Source organism: Hyla sarda, chromosome 7 (genome assembly GCF_029499605.1).
Source record: "Hyla sarda isolate aHylSar1 chromosome 7, aHylSar1.hap1, whole genome shotgun sequence".
NCBI classification, from domain to species: Eukaryota; Metazoa; Chordata; class Amphibia; order Anura; family Hylidae; genus Hyla; species Hyla sarda.
Window position 1 is genome coordinate 46,534,319 of NC_079195.1, and position 21,037 is coordinate 46,555,355.

Below are 21,037 nucleotides of genomic sequence, written 5' to 3' on the forward strand. Positions count from 1 at the left end.
TTAGGCCTCAAATGTACATGGTGCGCTCTCACTCCTGAGCCTTGTTGTGCGTCCACAGAGCATTTTATGCCCACATATGGGGTATTTCCGTACTCAGGAGAAATTGCGTTACAAATTTTGGGGGTCTTTTTTTCCTTTTACCGCTTGTGAAAATAAAAAGTATGGGGCAACACCAGCATGTTAGTGTAAAAAAATTAAAAATGTTACACTAACAGGCTGGTGTAGCCCCCAACTTTTCCTTTTCATAAGGGGTAAAAGGAGAAAAAGCCCCCCAAAATTTGTAGTGCAATTTCTCCCGAGTATGGAAATACCCCATATGTGGCCCTAAACTGTTTCCTTGAAATACGACAGGGCTCTGAAGTGAGAGAGCGCCATGCACATTTGAGGACTAAATTAGGGATTGCATAGGGGTGGACATAGGGGTATTCTACGCCAGTGATTGCCAAACAGGGTGCCTCCAGCTGTTGCTAAACTCCCAGCATGCCTGGACAGTCAGTGGTTGTCCGGAAATGCTGGGAGTTGTTGTTTTGCAACAGCTGGAGGCTCCATTTTGGAAACACTGCAGTACAAGACATTTTTAATTTTTATTGGGGGGGGGACAGTGTAAGGGGGTGTATATGTAGTGTTTTACCCTTTATTATGTGTTAGTGTATTGTAGTGTTTTTAGGGTACATTCACACTGGCGTGTTACGGTGAGTTTCCTGCTAGGAGTTTGCGCTGCGGTGAAAAATTTGCCGCAGCCGAAACTTGAAGCAGGAAATTTACTGTAAACCTGCCTGTGTGAATGTACCCTGTACATTCACATGGGGGGGGGGCAAACCTCCAGCTGTTTCTAAACTACAACTCCCAGCATTACTGACAGACCGTGCATGCTGGGAGTTGTACTTTTGCAACAGCTGGAGGCATGCTGGTTGGAAAACCTTCAGTTAGGTTCTGTTACCTAACTCAGTATTTTCCAACCAGTGTGCCTCCAGCTGTTGCAAAACTACAACTCCCAGCATGTTCTAATCACCGAAGGGCATGCTGGTAGATGTAGTTCTTCAACAGCTGGAGGTACACAACTACCACTCCCAGCATGCCGAGACAGCTCTTTGCTGTCTGAGCATGCTGGGATTTGCAGTTTTGCAACATTTGGAGGGCTACAGATTATAGACCGCTGCACAGTGATCGCCAAACTGTGGACCTCCAGATGTTGCAAAACTACAAATCCCAGCATGCCCAGACAGCAAACAGCTATGTGGGCATGCTAGGAGTTTTGCAACATCTGGAGGGATAAAGTTTAGAGACCACTGTATAGTGGTCTCAAACTGCAGCCCTCCAGCTGTTGCAAAACTACATATTCCAGCATGCCCAAACAGCTGTCTGGGCATGCTGGGAGTTGTAGTTTTGCAACATCTGGAGGGCTAGAGTTTAGACACCACAGTCTCAGACTGTAGCCCTCCAGATCAACTTACCGGCTTCCGTTGGATCCAGGAAGCCGTCCTCTTCTGACGCACGACATGCCACCCGCCAATCACTGTCACCCGCTGCCTCCGGACGGGTAAGTGGACGTCGGCGTTCGGTCCCCTTCGTTTCCCCATCTATTGTGGATGGGCAGGACGGGGAAAACGAAAGTTAACCCCCCCCCCCGCCCCCGATCTGCTATTGGTCGTCACTTCTGACGATCAATAGCAGGGATAGGAGGGGTGGCACCCCTGCCACCTCACTCCTATGCCTACAGGGGGATCGTGGGTGTCTTAGACAACCGCGATCCCCCTTATATTCCGGGTCACGATAGACCCGTATGACCCGAAATCGGCGCAAATTGCAAGTGTGAATTCACTTGCGATTTGCGCCGATCGCCGACATGGGGGGGTCTGATGACCCCACTGGGCATTTGCGCGTGGTGCCTGCTGATAGATATCAGCAGTCACCCCGGTCCGATCCCCGCCTGGCACGCGGCGGGACCGAAATTCCCACGGGCGTATGGATACGCCCTTCGTCCTTAAGTACCAGAAAGCCAGGGCGTATCCATACGCCCTAGGTCCTTAAGTGGTTAACTTAAAACCTTATTGAATTCACTTGCTGATAATGCAGTCCTATGGGGGAAAAGAGCTTCCTATCAGTAGCACCAAGCCTGGGACCTCTCTCTTCAGGGGCCCATAGTAGCCACATGGTCACTTTGGAAGGTAGTAGGTATGCTCTTGGCCCCTACACTGGTTCTGGCAAAATTGGCAATAGCAGGACAACCTGGGAGTCAGCTGGCATTAATTGGGAACAAAATGATTTGTTAACCATACGTACTATATGCCAGTATTATGTATGGTATTGGCACTATATGCCAGACTATGAAACATACAGTTTAAAGAGTACCTGTCATATCACAGAAAAAAATAAAATAAAATAATGCCTATATATGTTACTCACTAGATCATACACATTATGGCGGGGATTCATCAAAACCTATGCAGAGGAAAAGTTGACCAGTTGCCCATAGCAACCAATCAGATCACTTCTTTCCTTTTCCAGAGTCATTTTCAAAAATGAAAGAAGCGATTTGATTGGTTGCTATGGACAACTTGTTGACTTTTCCTCTGCACAGGTTTTGATGAATCTCCTATATGTCCAGCTTCTGTGTTTGGCTCGCAAATCCCTCCGTTTTGCTGCTCACTCATTCTGACATCCACTGCTCAGGAAAAGGCGTTTCCTAGGCAAGCACTGAGCCTGCCTTTACTCACCATGCATTCAATTCCTCACTGAGGTTCACATGGCTGAAAATGTGCAAAATGTCCACGTGGGAAACATGGGCAGACATTCTGCACATTTGCACGATCCGGCGGATGCTAGGACTGCTCGGAAATGTACCGTCTCATAGATGGTAAGGCATATCTGAGCAGAGTCGGCAGAATTCCATTGAAATTAATGCAACTCTGTTGCAGCAGAATGACCGAGTGGAACATTCCCGCGGAATGCCGCACAGACATTCCACCGTGTGAACAGAGCCCTAGTCTTCTGTGCCGGGTCTCTTTATCCAATTGCTGCAGGGGTGGCGCAGCCCAGGGACTGGTTTGGGCGGCATTGGGGCTGCTCTGCTAGTGGGTCGTTCCCCCTGTGGGCACTGGTGTTGTGTCAGTGGTGATCGCCACTCATTACAGCACCATTTTATGCTAAGAATGTTAGGGACCTGCTATGTACAGGTGGCCGTGACGTGACTAGGATTCATGCGCATGTTGTAGATGTGCGACCATGTCTGTTTTTTTCTTTATTTGAATTCACGTGCTGTGATTTTATGAAAGGTTGAAGCACGAACTTGATGGGGGGGGGGGGGGGATGACAAAATCATTTCAATATTGCAATGCAATTTATAGAGCACTTGCAATTATCTTGTGTGTTTACCAACCTAAACATGACAAGTGGGGGGATTACAGTGGGCCCCTGGGGGGGGAGATTACAGTGGGCCCCTGTGTCCTTTGTAGTGCAGCAGACAAACCAACTCCTGTCTCCCAGAACTAATGGTCACACATGGTAATATGCATCTTCCCACACTGTAGTAGATTTTCCATATTTATAAAGCGCCTTCATAAGTGAGTCCAGTACCTACATAATAGTGAAGGTAACAATTTTGCCTTTGAGAAAGAGCCAGAGCCCCACTGTACAAGCCTTTGTGACCCGCCAAGATTTACAATAAGTGCCTAAACCTTTTTAAGTTCCAGCCATTGTTCCTATATGTACCTGTGGTGTCCCAGCACTAAAGGCTGTCCTGTGGGCTACGGATCTCCTCGGGCATGCCAGCTGCTCCTGTGTTGGGCCCATTGTTCGATTGTTTACTATGTTCGTGCACTTTACTATATTTACTGTATTCTTGTATTATATGTGTACTGTAGGGATGCAGAGTAATCAGGTGACCCTGTACACCTAATGGAAACCCCCAAATTGTATTTAGTGTATATAGTGTGTGTGTGGGGGGGGGGGAGAAGTTGCCCCAGTTTAGTATCAGTTTAGGGCTAGCTAAGCTCCTGAGCAAAGCCCCAAGTGAGCTGCAGTGTGGAAAGGAGCTGGAAGTGTGAGGTGATACGGAGGGAAGCCTGAAAAAGCTCTAAATCAGATCAGCCCTGCCATTCTGCAAGTGTTCCCCGTACAGGAGTTGGTGAGTCATACCCTAGTCAGCATGGGATATCTCTTAATCTCCAAGTCTCAAGTCTATCTAATTAAAGTGGGTGAAAGGCACCATAAGTCCCAGCAGGGCAACAGGGCTCCCAAGGGTTACACTGCATCCCTTCTACTTGGTTCTGTACTGTGAGTGTTGTGCAATCTACACCTGCCTCAGTAAAAGACAGTTATCAGTAACCCAGCGGTGGTGTGTTATTTGCCCTGTGCCTGGCCCAGGATAAGCTGTCTCCACCTCGGACCGTGTATAGGCTAACAGTGCCCTGGCATCACAAATTGACAAGTATACCTTGCACCCCCGTGTCACCACATACCTGCCAAAGTTCTTACACTACACCCCTAAAAATACTAGCAACAAATGGGGGAGATTTATTAAAACATCTCCATGCTGGGTTGCCCATAGCAACCAATCAGATCACTTCTTTCATTTTTGAAAAGGCCTCTGAAAAAGGAAAGAAGCCATCTGATTGGTTGCTATGGGCAACTCAGCAACTTTTCCTCTAGACAGGTTTGGATAAATCTCCCCCATGTCCCTATAGGTGGCCATTGCAGGGACCCCATCAGTACCAGGTATAGTATATTAGCTCCAGAGTCCCCTTAAAGGGTTTATCCAGGAATAGAAAAACAGAGCTAATTTCTTTCAAAAACTGTTCCCTTTCTGTCTCCAGGTTGGCTGTAGTATTACAACTTGGCTCCATTCACTTCAATGGAACTGAGCTGCAGAACCACACCCAACCTGGAGACAGACAGGGAGTGTATTTTGAAAGAAATTAGCTCTGTTTTCCTATTCCTGGATAACCCCTTTAACTGCATATATATGGCATTGTATTATATCCTAGTATAGAAAGCATTGCTCAACTTGACAAAGGTGGGAATGTACCTCCAGAATACTGAAAGACCTTCCGCAACTGCTGCGGCGGATCATGGGAAAAGCATGCCAGACCCTTACATTATTACATGTTGGTTTTATTAAAACTTATGCAATAGAATTGGGCAACTAATCCGATTCATTTTTTCAGAAGATCAAGATCTTCATTATAATTGGTAGGATGTATCTTTTGCATGGTTCTAGTGCCATCTAGTGGTAAAGAAGAGGAATGCAGTCAACCTATTATTTGCACACAGAGTGATTCTAAAGGAGAACTATAAACTTTTCCTAGCTTCAGCTACACAAAAAAAAAAAAAAAAGGAGGAAATCAAAAATGTAAAGTGTGAACTTGTCCAGGCATGCTTGGAGTTGGAGTTTTGCAACAGCTGGAGACACACTGGTAATGAAACACTTGTCTGTTTCCTGAACTATGCAAAAAATAGTGCAATTTCAGGGAATGAACTGAACATAGCCAATGGTAGACTACAATCAGTCTGTTAAAGTCAACGGGAGGTAATTATAAAGCACTTTACCCTTGTTTTCTGGGGTTAATTTGGCGAAAAAATTTGGCGCAGTGCATTTTTTGCACCTATTGTTGCGCCTTTTCATTTATGCACCTTCCTTTCCTTGGTGGCAGTATGTGTGTTTTCAGTCAGGTTTTTACAGTGGTCAGGAATTTATGAAAATGCGACTTTTTAAAAAGGCACAAACTTTGGTGCAAACCCTTTAAAAAGGCGCAAATCACCTCCATAAAAAAAAACTGACATAGAAAATACACATTACAAAAATTTGTTGAACTTTTTTTTTTTTTAATCAACTGGTGCCAGAAAGATTTGTAAACAGATTTGTAAATTACTTCTATTAAAAAATCTTAATCCTTCCTGTACTTATTAGCTGCTGAATACTACAGAGGAAATTATTTTCTTTTTGGAACACAGAGCTCTCTGTTGACATCATGAGCACAGTCCTCTCTGCTGACATCTCTGTCCATTTTAGGAACTGGCCAAAGCACCATATGTTTGCTATGGGGATTTTCTCCTACTCTGGACAGTTCTTAAAATGGACAGAGATGTCAGCAGAGAGCACTGTGCTCGTGATGTCAGCAGAGAGCTCTGTGTTTCAAAAAGAAAATAATTTCCTCTGTAGTATTCAGCAGCTAATAAGTACTGGAAGGATTAAGATTTTTTAATAGAAGTAATTTACAAATCTGTTTACAAATCTTTCTGGCACCAGTTGATTTAAAAAAAAAAAAATTTCCACCGGAATACCCCTTTAAAGTGAATGTTTCGGGTACACTGTGGTACATGTCAGCACACCTTTTTCCTGGTATCCTAACATATACCACAAACATTCTCTAACTTTCTAATGTGAACATAGCCTAACAGAGCAGCCACCCATTGCTTCTGAAGTTCACCTGCACAATATTGGCCCTCATTTACTATTGTAAACCCGACACGTATTGTCGGGCTGTGCGCCAGAATCTGGCGCATTGCGCCAGAAATTCTGTCTGCGCCAGAATTCTGTCTGCGCCAGAAATGAAAACCCGACCAACTCTCCATTTTACTGAGAAAACCCCAAAAAAGTATGTGTCTGTCAGGAAAAGGGGGCATGGTCACAAGAAAGGGGTGTGTTCCTGACATTTTCACAAAAACCCTACATATTTACTAAGGTTTCCACAGAAAATGTGGTGGATTTGAGCTGAGGAAAACCCAACAGATCATAATGGCCCTCATTTACTATTCTAAACCCGACCAGTCTGTGACACGATGCAACATTTTTTCCCGACGGACCCGATGTGGATTCTCCCAAACCCGAAAAAGGGGCGTAACCCGACATTTCTGAGCTTTCCCACGTATTTATAAAGGTTTCCAACCCGAATTTGTTGAATTGTTGTGGATTTTTTCCCGACAACTCAGAGGAGTTGGAAACCAAAACCAACAAAACCCACGTGCGACAAACAGGATGCGACATAGTAATAAATATCAGGGGAAAAAAGCAGTCGGGTAAGAAAGCAACATAGACTTACAACCCCATTTTCTAAGTAAATGAGGGCCAATATGAGTAAAAAAAAAAAGCAAAATGTAGGGAAAAGTGCAAAAATTTGGGAAACCTTAGTAAATACCGAAGAAAAAAATATGTAGGGAATTAAAACACACAAAAAAACCTACACTTTACTCATAGTAGAGTAGATCAGGGCCATTGTCCCCATACACATCCACCATACAAGTATGGAGCATGCTTCCACGGAGTAAAGATGTTATCCTACAAAGAATATTGTTATTGTTATTTTGAAACTAAGATACTAAATGTGTAAAAAGTGATTATAGCGCCATCTATAGTTTGAAAATTCCTCCCCTTACTGCATTGACCACCATAAAAAAGAACCCTGCTCTTGTTGGCAGACTGAAGCTAAATCTGCATTGTCTTCTCTGCTTATCAGAGGAAATGTGGAACAAATGCAATTGCATTCTGCACCTCTGACAAGCAGAGAGAAGGTCACATAGGAGCTGTCAGCTTGTCGGGATTGGAAGGAATTATTTTAATGTAGCTTTTGGGAGGGATCCTGTTATGGTACCATACAGAGAGTTCCATCTGGTATTGTGCTGTGTGTCACCTAAACTACGGTAATACCTTACACATACAGCAAATGTATGCTGGGAAGATAAAGCGTATGTTCATGAGCGCAAGTTACTCAACCAAGAAATTGCCTTGTGACTATACAAAAAGAAAATATATGCAAATAATAATAATAAATGCCAAAGTATTCTGCAGGAGCTACATTTGCAATGGGTGCCAGCTGTATTATACAGCTAGGATCTGCCAACAGTGGCTGGGATCTGAGAGGGGTGCCACTGGATTGTCATGGCAATGTTAGTATGAGATTGGTAATGCGACAACAGTGTATTGTACAAGCAATTGTATGTGGACGTACCCTAGAGAGACTCAAAAATGTTAAATCAGGTAAAAAAAAAAAAGTTAAATTAGATGTGTGTATATAATTCTTAATAAACATAATTGTTATTGCTGAATCCCAAAATGTCTATAAAGTAGTAAACTAGTAAAATATCACAGTATTTGTCCTGCATGGACAGTAACAAGACCATTAAATAAAATAAAAAAAATGGGGGGAAAAAATCACATACCGTATTTTTCGTCCTATAGGACACATCGGCGTATAAGACGCACCCAATTTTTAGGGACAAAATCTAAAAAAATAAAGATTTTTAACCCAATAGTGGTCTTCAACCTGCGGACCTCCAGATGTTGCAAAACTACAACTCCCAGCATGCCCGGACAGCCGTTGGCTGTCCGGGCATGCTGGGAGTTGTAGTTTTGCAACATCTGGAGGTCCGCAGATTGAAGACCACTGCAGGAGGAGGTAATACTCATGTGTCCCCGCCGCTCCGGACCCGTCACCGCTGCCCTGGATGTCGCTCCATCGCTGTCGCCGTGTCCCCGTCGCTCCGGAACGTCTCTGCTGCTGGCCGGGTATCCTCGCTCTCCGTCGCCGCCATCACGTCGTTACGCACGGCGACGCACGTACGCGACGACGTGATGACGAGGAAGGAGAGCGCCGGCATACAGGGGATCCCTGAACGGAGAAGACACCAAGGAGGCAGGTAAGGTCCCTCCCAGTGTCCTGTAAGCACTAACCCGGCTATTCAGTCGGGCTGTTCGAGACCGCCGCGGTGAAATCGCGGCGGTCCCGAACAGACCGACCAAACAGCCGGGTTAGTGTCACTTTCCCTTCAGACGCGGCGGTCAGCTTTGATACGGTGAAAAATACGGTAAGTTGCCACAATTGCTGTTTTTTGTCACCTTTCCTCCCAAAAAAAGAAAATGTTAACAATAAAAACTACAAAAATAAACCCTGCAAAAAAAAAGAAAAGCCCTCACACTTCTCTGTAGACAGAAAATTTGAAAAGTTTTAAAGGAGAACTCCCGAGAAAGTAAACTTATCCCCTATACACAGAATAGGGGAGACATTTCTGACCCCTGGGACTCCCCACAATCTCTCTCACTGAGGAGCGTGTGTCGTCTACCGGCAGATGACACTTCCTCCATTCATTTCTATGAGAGCGCCAATGATGCCAAAGTGCTGGACTCGAGTCTTTTTGTCACATGGCACGCGCTCCTCACTAAGTGCCAGTCCTGTCCCATTGATTGCAGGGGGTCCCAGCACTTGGACCCCCCTGTGATCAGCTACTTATCCCCTATTCTGTGGATAGAGGATACGTTTATTTTTGCCGGATTTCTCCTTTAGTCTATTCACACATACAGAATCCTGTGCAGATTTGAAGCTGTGTTCAGTCATTTAGTTTACATTGAAATCTGTTGCAAAAAATTCTGCGCATGAAATCTGCACAGGATACTGGACGTGTGAAAACACCATTAAAGGGGTACTCCGCCATTAATACATGATATGGTAAAATAAATGGTGTCATTAAAAATACAAGATATTCAGCAAAATTAACACATTTTAGCTATTTTCCCTTTAAAAAAAATAAAAAATAAAAATAAAAAATAAAAAAAGGAAAAAAATGGATATTTCCTGCAGGCTTCAGAGTGTGTATTATAGTGTAATATTAGCCGACACATATTTATGGCTTACTACAAAACTGCATAATAAGCAGCTGATTCTATTCCTTAAAGGTAGAGTAGCTGATCGTGGTGGGTTCAGACCGCTGGGTGACCTCCTGAATGGGCCCCGGTGCTCAGTGAGGAGCGCGTGCTGCAGCCGGCATTCATGCTCCATTCACTTTTATGGAAGTGCCGAAAAGACCCTAGTACAGCACTCTGGCATCATCCAGGGTCCAGACCCAGAGATCACAGGGGGGCCCAGCAATTGGGCCCACAGCGGTGAGCTACTTATCCCCTATCCTGTGGATCAGTAAATTTTCACTGGCGTTCTCCTTTAACTGTACAGCAGTACTCTTAAACTTGTGGTTCTCAAGCTGTTGCACAACTACAACTTCCTTCAGCTGTCTGGGAATGATGGGAGTTGTAGTTTTGGAACTGCTGACGAGCCACAGGGTTGGTAACACTGTTGTACAGTAGGGATCGACCGGTATTAATTTTTTAGGGCCGATACCAATAATTCCCCACCCCCACCCCCGGGCCCCACAGAAGCCGCTTAAAGCGGGCGCTTTAAATCAATGAACTGCAGCGGCTTTTGTGGGGCCAGAGACCGCCACCGCCACCCGCTTCTCTCCCCCTGCCTGTCCTGGGATCCTGAGTCCAACCACCACCGCCACTGCCCCCACCCCCTGCCTTCGCTGCCCCATTGCCTCCCCGATCCCCTGTTTTATAATTACGTCCTGCGCTGTCACTGTGCGCACTGACGATGATGTCGCGTTGAGGGCGTCACTCGTCATTGCGCAGCGCACTGCAACAATGCAGGACGCCGCAGGAGCCAGAAGTAGTGCGGACCCCGGGAACAGGTAATTATAAAACCGGGGATGGGAGAGGCAATGGGGCAGCGGCGGTCGTCTCTTGCCGGGGGGGGGGGGAGGGCATTATCAGCATATCGGCAAGGTAATTGCCGATACCGATAATGTCCAAAATCGTGAATATCGGCCGATAATATCAGCCAAACCGATAATCGGTCGATCCCTTGTGTACAGCATCAAACACATTTGCTTATTTATGTAACTTTCTTTTATACTAATTTCTTTCCACTAGGTGGCAGCAGTGTTTAGTAAACTAATGTTATTGCAGAATTTTTGTATTAACACATTATTTGTCCACACAGATGAACCTTTCCTACATTGCCAGTAAACCACCACCTAATGGTCAACTGCTAAGGCCCGGTTGCCATGCTGTGGCCAGATTGCATTTTTTTTTAACAAAAAAAAAAGTTTTCCAAGAAAATGATAGGATCAAATACAATCCTATTTGCCCAGATGTTTTTTTTTTTATTTTTTTTATGGATTGCCCCTTAGGACACACTGGATCAATGAATAGATATATAATATTCTATGCATGTGAGGGAGATTTTGTTCTATTGAGATTAACATTTAATGACCTGAACAATAACTATCTGCTTGTAGTATGACCTTAAGTTAAAGATATCAAGAACAAGGCTCTTGAATGGCATCTTAAATTACACTAAGGCATCTCAGGTCGAGTGTCTTAGTGCCCTGAGCTATCATCGCTGGTGGTAGGGGTGACCCATAGCTGCATTGGGCGAGAGCTGTCAGTCATTGGAGGACTTCTGCTCTTGGAGGACTTCTGCATTGTTTTCTGGTCCCCAGTAAAGAGAGTTTGATATTAAAGTCGGAATTAAAGTTTTCTGAGCTGAAACTATCCCCAAACTTCAGTGTAAAATAGTAGTAACCACCAAAAGTAGTAGCAAATTACATTTTGTATTCAACAAATAGTGTCATCCGAGCAGAGGTGACCGCGCTCCCCCTTACATTCCCCATGTCGGAGGAGTCAGGGAAGCCTTTGCAGTCTGATGTCTGGCTGCGTGGCCTCTGAGACCTTGGAGTATTTATGATGGGAAAGGTTATTTGTAGACTATAGCCGCACATTCATCTGTGAGATGTTTCCCCCTGTCAGCTCCATCTATGTGTCAGGAGGTTTCGCACTTGACTGGCTGAAATTGTAGAATCATCACAGGGACATTATTAAACTGAAGTATGAAAAGTTGCGCAATATCTCAACAGCCTCATTTTGCTCATACGTTTTCATTCTGACAGTGTTACATTATGTGCTCCGGCCACACACGCAGGCCATGAGCGCATGGTCCCCTTACCTTCTGCTGCCGACGGGGCTGGGACTCGCATCGCTGGACGCGCCGGCATGCGAGCCCCAGTCCGTCACTCTCCGGATGTTTCTCCTGCCTCTGCCCCTCTGCTCCGGCACGTGTGTCCCTGTCCCCTAGGGCGCACGCGCGCCGTAGCTTTAAGATTTATAGGGCCAGTACGCTAATTAGTGTAATCCACCTGTGGCTTATTTATAAATTCCTCCACCCTCCTCAGTTCCCTGCTGGATCTTTGTTGCCTTGTGCCTTTGAAAAAGCATTCCTCAGTATTGCCTTACCTTGTATCAGATCTCTTGCTCTTGTGTCTTGACCTTTCTCCTCTGCTGCCTGCCTACTGAACTCCTGCTTCGCTTTGACTACGCTACTGTGCCACCTGCCCTGACCTTCTACTATCCAGACTACGAGTTGCCTTATCCCTCCTGTGCCTCACATCTCCTCAGCCGCCTGTGTGGCCAAGCCGTGCCAGGGGTAGCGACCTGGGTGCCTCCTGCCGCAGCAAGTCCATCCCGTTTGCAGCGGCTCTAGTGAAAATTAGCACATTAGCGCTCCCTGGTACGGTCCGAGTCATCTGCCACACAGGTCCAGCGGCTCCATATCCACCGGGGTTCCTGTCTTCAGAAACGTGAGTGTTACAGATAGATTTACCTTAATTTACACCAGAGATTTGTGTAAATTGTTACTGAAATCTATACAGCTGAAAGCTGTAGGAGCAAAACTATTAAAAAGTTGGCACATCCTGCTCCAGTGCACTTTCCCTTTAGGATCTGTCCTGTGTGGTGTAGTATAGAGAATCTGTCCTGTGTGGTGTAGTATAGAGGATCTGTCCTGTGTGGTGTAGTATAGAGGATCTCTCCTGTGTGGTATAGTATAGAGGATGTGTCCTGTGTGGTGTAGTATAGAGGATTTCTCCTGTGTGGTGTAGTATAGAGAATCTGTCCTGTGTGGTGCAGTATAGAGGATGTGTCGTGTGTGATGTAGTATAGAGGATCTCTCCTGCGTGGTGTAGTATACAGGATCTGTCCTGTATGGTGTAGTATAGAGGGATCTCTCCTGTGTGGTGTAGTATAGAGGATCTCTCCTGTGTGGTGTAGTATAGAGGATCTCTTCTGTGTGGTGTAGTATAGAGGATCTGTCCTGTGTGGTGTAGTATAGGGGATCTCTTCTGTGTGATGTAGTATAGAGGATCTGTCCTGTGTGGTGTAGTATAGAGGATCTCTCCTGTGTGGTGTAGTATAGAGGATCTCTCCTGTGTGGTGTAGTATAGGGGATCTCTCCTGTGTGGTGTAGTATAGAGGATCTCTCCTGTGTGGTGTAGTATAGAGGATCTCTCCTGTGTGGTGTATTATAGAGGATCTCTCCTGTGTGGTGTATTATAGAGGATCTCTCCTGTGTGGTGTAGTAAAGAGGATCTGTCCCATGTGGGGTAGTATAGAGGATCTGTCCTGTGTGGTGTAGTATAGAGGATCTCTTCTGTGTGGTGTAGTATAGAGGATCTCTCCTGTGTGGTGTAGTATAGAGGATGTGTCCTGTGTGGTGTAGTATAGAGGATCTCTCCTGTGTGGTGTAGTATAGAGAATCTGTTCTGTCCTGTGTGGTGCAGTATAGAGGATGTGTCGTGTGTGGTGTAGTATAGAGGATCTCTCCTGTGTGGTGTAGTATAGAGGATCTCTCCTGTGTGGTGTAGTATAGAGGATCTCTCCTGCGTGGTGTAGTATAGAGGATCTCTCCTGTGTGGTGTAGTATAGAGGATCTCTTCTGTGTGGTCTAGTATAGAGGATCTCTCCTGTGTGGTGTAGTATAGAGGATCTCTCCTGCGTGGTGTAGTATAGAGGATCTGTCCTGTATGGTGTAGTATAGAGGGATCTCTCCTGTGTGGTGTAGTATAGAGGATCTCTCCTGTGTGGTGTAGTATAGAGGATCTGTCCTGTGTGGTGTAGTATAGGGGATCTCTTCTGTGTGATGTAGTATAGAGGATCTGTCCTGTGTGGTGTAGTATAGAGGATCTGTCCTGTGTGGTGTAGTATAGAGGATCTCTCCTGTGTGGTGTAGTATAGAGGATCTCTCCTGTGTGGTGTAGTATAGAGGATCTGTCCTGTGTGGTGTAGTATAGAGGATCTGTCCTGTGTGGTGTAGTATAGAGGATCTGTCCTGTGTGGTGTAGTATAGAGGATCTCTCCTGTGTGGTGTAGTATAGAGGATCTCTCCTGTGTGGTGTAGTATAGAGGATCTCTCCTGTGTGGTGTAGTATAGAGGATCTGTCCTGTGTGGTGTAGTATAGAGGATCTGTCCTGTGTGGTGTAGTATAGAGGATCTCTTCTGTGTGGTGTAGTATAGAGGATCTCTCTTGTGTGGTGTAGTATAGAGGATCTCTCCCGTGTTGTGTAGTATAGAGGATCTCTCCTGTGTGGTGTAGTATAGAGAATCTGTCCTGTGTGGTGCAGTATAGAGGATGTGTCGTGTGTGGTGTAGTATAGAGGATCTCTCCTGTGTGGTGTAGTATAGAGGATCTCTCCTGTGTGGTGTAGTATAGAGGATCTCTTCTGTGTGGTGTAGTATAGAGGATCTCTCCTGTGTGGTGTAGTATAGAGGATCTCTCCTGCGTGGTGTAGTATAGAGGATCTGTCCTGTATGGTGTAGTATAGAGGGATCTCTCCTGTGTGGTGTAGTATAGAGGATCTCTCCTGTGTGGTGTAGTATAGAGGATCTGTCCTGTGTGGTGTAGTATAGGGGATCTCTTCTGTGTGATGTAGTATAGAGGATCTGTCCTGTGTGGTGTAGTATAGAGGATCTCTCCTGTGTGGTGTAGTATAGAGGATCTCTCCTGTGTGGTGTAGTATAGAGGATCTGTCCTGTGTGGTGTAGTATAGAGGATCTCTCCTGTGTGGTGTAGTATAGAGGATCTGTCCTGTGTGGTGTAGTATAGAGGATCTCTCCTGTGTGGTGTAGTATAGAGGATCTGTCCTGTGTGGTGTAGTATAGAGGATCTCTCCTGTGTGATGTAGTATAGAGGATATCTCCTGTGTGGTGTAGTATAGAGGATCTCTCCTGTGTGGTGTATTATAGAGGGATCTGTCCTGTGTGGTGTAGTATAGAGGATGTGTCCTGTGTGGTGTAGTATAGAGGATCTCTCCTGTGTGGTGTAGTATAGAGGATCTCTCCTGTGTGGTGTAGTATAGAGGATCTCTCCTGTGTGGTGTAGTATAGAGGATGTGTCCTGTGTGGTGTAGTATAGAGGATCTCTCCCGTGTGGTGTAGTATAGAGGATCTGTCCTGTGTGGTGTAGTATAGAGGATCTCTCCCGTGTGGTGTAGTATAGAGGATCTCTCCTGTGTGGTGTAGTATAGAGGATCTGTCCTGTGTGGTGTAGTATAGAGGATCTCTCCCGTGTGGTGTAGTATAGAGGATCTCTCCTGTGTGGTGTAGTATAGAGGATCTCTCCTGTGTGGTATAGTATAGAGGATCTCTCCTGTGTGGTGTAGTATAGAGGATCTCTCCTGTGTGGTGTAGTATAGAGGATCTCTCCTGTGTGGTGTAGTGTAGAGGATCTCTCCTGTGTGGTGTAGTATAGAGGATCTCTCCTGTGTGGTGTAGTATAGAGGATCTCTCCTGTGTAGTGTAGTATAGAGGATCTGTCCTGTGTAGTGTAGTATAGAGGATCTGTCCTGTGTGGTGTAGTATAGAAGATCTGTCCCATGTGGTGTAGTATAGAGGATCTGTCCTGTGTGGTGTAGTATAGAGGATCTGTCCTGTGTGGTGTAGTATAGAGGATCTGTCCTGTGTGTTGTAGTATAGAGGATCTGTCCTGTGTGGTGTAGTATAGAGGATCTGTCCTGTGTGGTATAGTATAGAGGATCTCTCCTGTGTGGTGTAGTATAGAGGATCTGTCCTGTGTGTTGTAGTATAGAGGATCTCTCCTGTGTGGTGTAGTATAGAGGATCTCTCCTGTGTGGTGTAGTATAGAGGATCTCTCCTGTGTGGTGTAGTATAGAGGATCTCTCCTGTGTGGTGTAGTATAGAGGATCTCTCCTGTGTGGTGTAGTATAGGGGATCTCTCCTGTGTGGTGTAGTATAGAGGATCTCTCCTGTGTGGTGTAGTATAGAGGATCTCTCCTGTGTGGTGTATTATAGAGGATCTCTCCTGTGTGGTGTAGTATAGAGGATCTCTCCTGTGTGGTGTAGTATAGAGGATCTCTCCTGTGTGGTGTATTATAGAGGATCTCTCCTGTGTGGTGTAGTATAGAGGATCTGTCCTGTGTGGTGTAGTATAGAGGATCTGTCCTGTGTGGTGTAGTATAGAGGATCTCTAATGTGTGGTGTAGTATAGAGGATCTCTCCTGTGTGGTGTATTATAGAGGATCTCTCCTGTGTGGTGTAGTATAGAGGATCTCTCCTGTGTGGTGTAGTATAGAGGATCTGTCCTGTGTGGTGTAGTATAGAGGATCTCTCCTGTGTGGTATAGTATAGAGGATGTGTCCTGTGTGGTGTAGTATAGAGGATTTCTCCTGTGTGGTGTAGTATAGAGAATCTGTCCTGTGTGGTGCAGTATAGAGGATGTGTCGTGTGTGATGTAGTATAGAGGATCTCTCCTGCGTGGTGTAGTATACAGGATCTGTCCTGTATGGTGTAGTATAGAGGGATCTCTCCTGTGTGGTGTAGTATAGAGGATCTCTCCTGTGTGGTGTAGTATAGAGGATCTCTTCTGTGTGGTGTAGTATAGAGGATCTGTCCTGTGTGGTGTAGTATAGGGGATCTCTTCTGTGTGATGTAGTATAGAGGATCTGTCCTGTGTGGTGTAGTATAGAGGATCTCTCCTGTGTGGTGTAGTATAGAGGATCTCTCCTGTGTGGTGTAGTATAGGGGATCTCTCCTGTGTGGTGTAGTATAGAGGATCTCTCCTGTGTGGTGTAGTATAGAGGATCTCTCCTGTGTGGTGTATTATAGAGGATCTCTCCTGTGTGGTGTAGTAAAGAGGATCTGTCCCATGTGGGGTAGTATAGAGGATCTGTCCTGTGTGGTGTAGTATAGAGGATCTGTCCTGTGTGGTGTAGTATAGAGGATCTCTTCTGTGTGGTGTAGTATAGAGGATCTCTCCTGTGTGGTGTAGTATAGAGGATGTGTCCTGTGTGGTGTAGTATAGAGGATCTCTCCTGTGTGGTGTAGTATAGAGAATCTGTTCTGTCCTGTGTGGTGCAGTATAGAGGATGTGTCGTGTGTGGTGTAGTATAGAGGATCTCTCCTGTGTGGTGTAGTATAGAGGATATCTCCTGCGTGGTGTAGTATAGAGGATCTGTCCTGTGTGGTGTAGTATAGAGGATCTCTTCTGTGTGGTGTAGTATAGAGGATCTCTCCTGTGTGGTGTAGTATAGAGGATCTCTCCTGCGTGGTGTAGTATAGAGGATCTGTCCTGTATGGTGTAGTATAGAGGGATCTCTCCTGTGTGGTGTAGTATAGAGGATCTCTCCTGTGTGGTGTAGTATAGAGGATCTGTCCTGTGTGGTGTAGTATAGGGGATCTCTTCTGTGTGATGTAGTATAGAGGATCTGTCCTGTGTGGTGTAGTATAGAGGATCTGTCCTGTGTGGTGTAGTATAGAGGATCTCTCCTGTGTGGTGTAGTATAGAGGATCTCTCCTGTGTGGTGTAGTATAGAGGATCTGTCCTGTGTGGTGTAGTATAGAGGATCTGTCCTGTGTGGTGTAGTATAGAGGATCTGTCCTGTGTGGTGTAGTATAGAGGATCTCTCCTGTGTGGTGTAGTATAGAGGATCTCTCCTGTGTGGTGTAGTATAGAGAATCTCTCCTGTGTGGTGTAGTATAGAGGATCTGTCCTGTGTGGTGTAGTATAGAGGATCTGTCCTGTGTGGTGTAGTATAGAGGATCTCTTCTGTGTGGTGTAGTATAGAGGATCTCTCTTGTGTGGTGTAGTATAGAGGATGTTCCCTGTGTGGTGTAGTATAGAGGATCTCTCCTGTGTGGTGTAGTATAGAGAATCTGTCCTGTGTGGTGCAGTATAGAGGATGTGTCGTGTGTGGTGTAGTATAGAGGATCTCTCCTGTGTGGTGTAGTATAGAGGATCTCTCCTGTGTGGTGTAGTATAGAGGATCTCTTCTGTGTGGTGTAGTATAGAGGATCTCTCCTGTGTGGTGTAGTATAGAGGATCTCTCCTGCGTGGTGTAGTATAGAGGATCTGTCCTGTATGGTGTAGTATAGAGGGATCTCTCCTGTGTGGTGTAGTATAGAGGATCTCTCCTGTGTGGTGTAGTATAGAGGATCTGTCCTGTGTGGTGTAGTATAGGGGATCTCTTCTGTGTGATGTAGTATAGAGGATCTGTCCTGTGTGGTGTAGTATAGAGGATCTCTCCTGTGTGGTGTAGTATAGAGGATCTCTCCTGTGTGGTGTAGTATAGAGGATCTGTCCTGTGTGGTGTAGTATAGAGGATCTCTCCTGTGTGGTGTAGTATAGAGGATCTCTCCTGTGTGGTGTATTATAGAGGATCTCTCCTGTGTGGTGTAGTATAGAGGGATCTGTCCTGTTTGGTGTAGTATAGAGGATCTCTCCCGTGTGGTGTAGTATAGAGGATGTGTCCTGTGTGGTGTAGTATAGAGGATCTCTCCTGTGTGGTGTAGTATAGAGGATCTCTCCTGTGTGGTGTAGTATAGAGGATCTCTCCTGTGTGGTGTAGTATATGTCACGATGCCGGCTGGCAGGTAGTGGATCCTCTGTGCCAGAGAGGGATTGGCGTGGACCGTGCTAGTGGACCGGTTCTAAGCCACTACTGGTTTTCACCAGAGCCCGCCGCAAAGCGGGATGGTCTTGCTGCGGCGGTAGTGACCAGGTCGTATCCACTAGCAACGGCTCACCTCTCTGGCTGCTGAAGATAGGCGCGGTACAAGGGAGTAGGCAAAAGCAAGGTCGGACGTAGCAGAAGGTCGAGGCAGGCAGCAAGGATCGTAGTCAGGGGCAACGGCAGAAGGTCTGGAAACACAGGCAAGGAACACACAAGGAACGCTTTCACTGGCACTAAGGCAACAAGATCCGGCAAGGGAGTGCAGGGGAAGTGAGGTGATATAGGGAAGTGCACAGGTGAACACACTGATTGGAACCACTGCGCCAATCAGCGGCGCAGTGGCCCTTTAAATCGCAGAGACCCGGCGCGCGCGCGCCCTAGGGAGCGGGGCCGCGCGCGCCGGGACAGAACAGACGGAGAGCGAGTCAGGTAGGGGAGCCGGGGTGCGCATCGCGAGCGGGCGCAACCCGCATCGCGAATCGCATCCCGGCTGGCAGCGGAATCGCAGCGCCCCGGGTCAGAGGACGTGACCGGAGCGCTGCCGCGGGGAGAGTGAAGCGAGCGCTCCGGGGAGGAGCGGGGACCCGGAGCGCTCGGCGTAACAGTACCCCCCCCCTTGGGTCTCCCCCTCTTCTTAGAGCCTGAGAACCTGAGGAGCAGACTTTTGTCTAGGATGTTGTCCTCAGGTTCCCAGGATCTCTCTTCAGGACCACAACCCTCCCAGTCCACTAAAAAAAAATTTTTCCCTCTGACCTTTTTGGCAGCTAAAATTTCTTTGACCGAGAAGATGTCCGAGGAGCCGGAAACAGGAGTGGGAGGAACAGATTTGGGAGAAAAACGGTTGAGGATGAGTGGTTTGAGAAGAGAGACGTGAAAGGCATTAGGGATACGAAGAGAGGGAGGAAGAAGAAGTTTATAAGAGACAGGATTAATTTGACACAAAATTTTGAAAGGACCAAGATAGCGTGGTCCCAACTTGTAGCTAGGGACACGGAAGCGGACATATTTAGCGGAGAGCCATACCTTGTCTCCAGGGGATAAAAAGGGGGGAGCTCTTCTTTTCTTATCCGCGAACTTCTTCATGCGTGATGAAGCCTGTAAGAGAGAATTTTGGGTCTCTCTCCATATGATGGAAAGGTCACGAGAAATTTCATCCACAGCGGGCAGACCAGAGGGCAAGGGAGTAGGGAGGGGGGGAAGAGGGTGACGGCCGTACACCACGAAAAATGGGGATTTGGAGGAAGACTCAGAGACCCTGAAGTTATACGAGAATTCGGCCCATGGGAGGAGATCTGCCCAGTCATCCTGGCGGGAGGAAACAAAATGTCGCAAATAATCACCCAAGATCTGGTTAATCCTTTCTACTTGTCCATTGGACTGGGGATGATATGCAGAAGAAAAATTTAATTTAATCTTGAGTTGTTTACAGAGAGCCCTCCAGAATTTAGACACGAATTGGACGCCTCTATCCGAGACAATCTGCGTAGGCAACCCGTGAAGACGAAAAATGTGTACAAAAAATTGTTTAGCCAACTGAGGCGCAGAAGGAAGACCAGGGAGAGGGATGAAATGTGCCATTTTGGAGAATCGATCAACGACCACCCAAATAACAGTGTTGCCACGGGAAGGGGGTAAATCAGTAATAAAATCCATACCAATCAGAGACCAAGGCTGTTCGGGGACAGGCAGAGGATGAAGAAAACCAGCGGGCTTCTGGCGAGGAGTCTTATCCCGGGCACAGATAGTGCAGGCTCGCACAAAGTCCACAACATCCGTCTCCAGAGTCGGCCACCAATAGAAGCGGGAGATGAGTTGCACAGATTTCTTGATACCCGCATGACCTGCGAGATGGGAGGAGTGACCCCATTTGAGGATTCCGAGGCGTTGGCGAGGAGAAACAAAGGTCTTTCCTGGAGGAGTCTGCCTGATGGAGGCAGGAGAAGTGGAGATCAGGCAGTCAGGTGGAATGATGTGTTGCGGAGAGAGTTCAACTTCTGAGGCATCCGAGGAACGAGAGAGAGCATCGGCCCTAATGTTCTTATCGGCAGGACGAAAGTGAATCTCAAAATTAAATCGGGCAAAGAACAGAGACCACCGGGCCTGGCGAGGATTCAGCCGTTGGGCAGACTGGAGGTAGGAGAGGTTCTTGTGGTCGGTGTAGATAATAACAGGAGAACTTGATCCCTCCAGCAGATGCCTCCATTCCTCAAGTGCTAATTTAATGGCTAGAAGCTCTCGATCCCCGATGGAGTAGTTCCTCTCCGCTGGAGAGAAGGTCCTAGAGAAAAAACCACAAGTGACAGCATGCCCGGAAGAATTTTTTTGTAGAAGAACAGCTCCAGCTCCCACTGAGGAGGCATCAACCTCCAATAGGAAGGGTTTGGAAGGGTCAGGTCTGGAGAGGACGGGAGCCGAAGAAAAGGCAGACTTGAGTCGTTTAAAGGCGTCTTCTGCTTGAGGAGGCCAGGACTT

The 21,037-nt window shown here is 46.5% G+C and overlaps 1 protein-coding gene across 1 annotated transcript in view; it reads left to right on the plus strand.

Moving 5' to 3' along the window:
- Positions 1 to 1,477: 1,477 nt before the first annotated feature.
- The window catches only part of LOC130281556 (uncharacterized), a 41,981-nt gene continuing 22,421 nt past the window's right edge, over positions 1,478 to 21,037 (plus strand). Inside the window, exon 1 of the mRNA XM_056528891.1 lies at positions 1,478 to 1,540. The gene's annotated coding sequence lies outside the window, so the exon portion shown is untranslated. The remainder of the gene's footprint in view (positions 1,541 to 21,037) is intronic.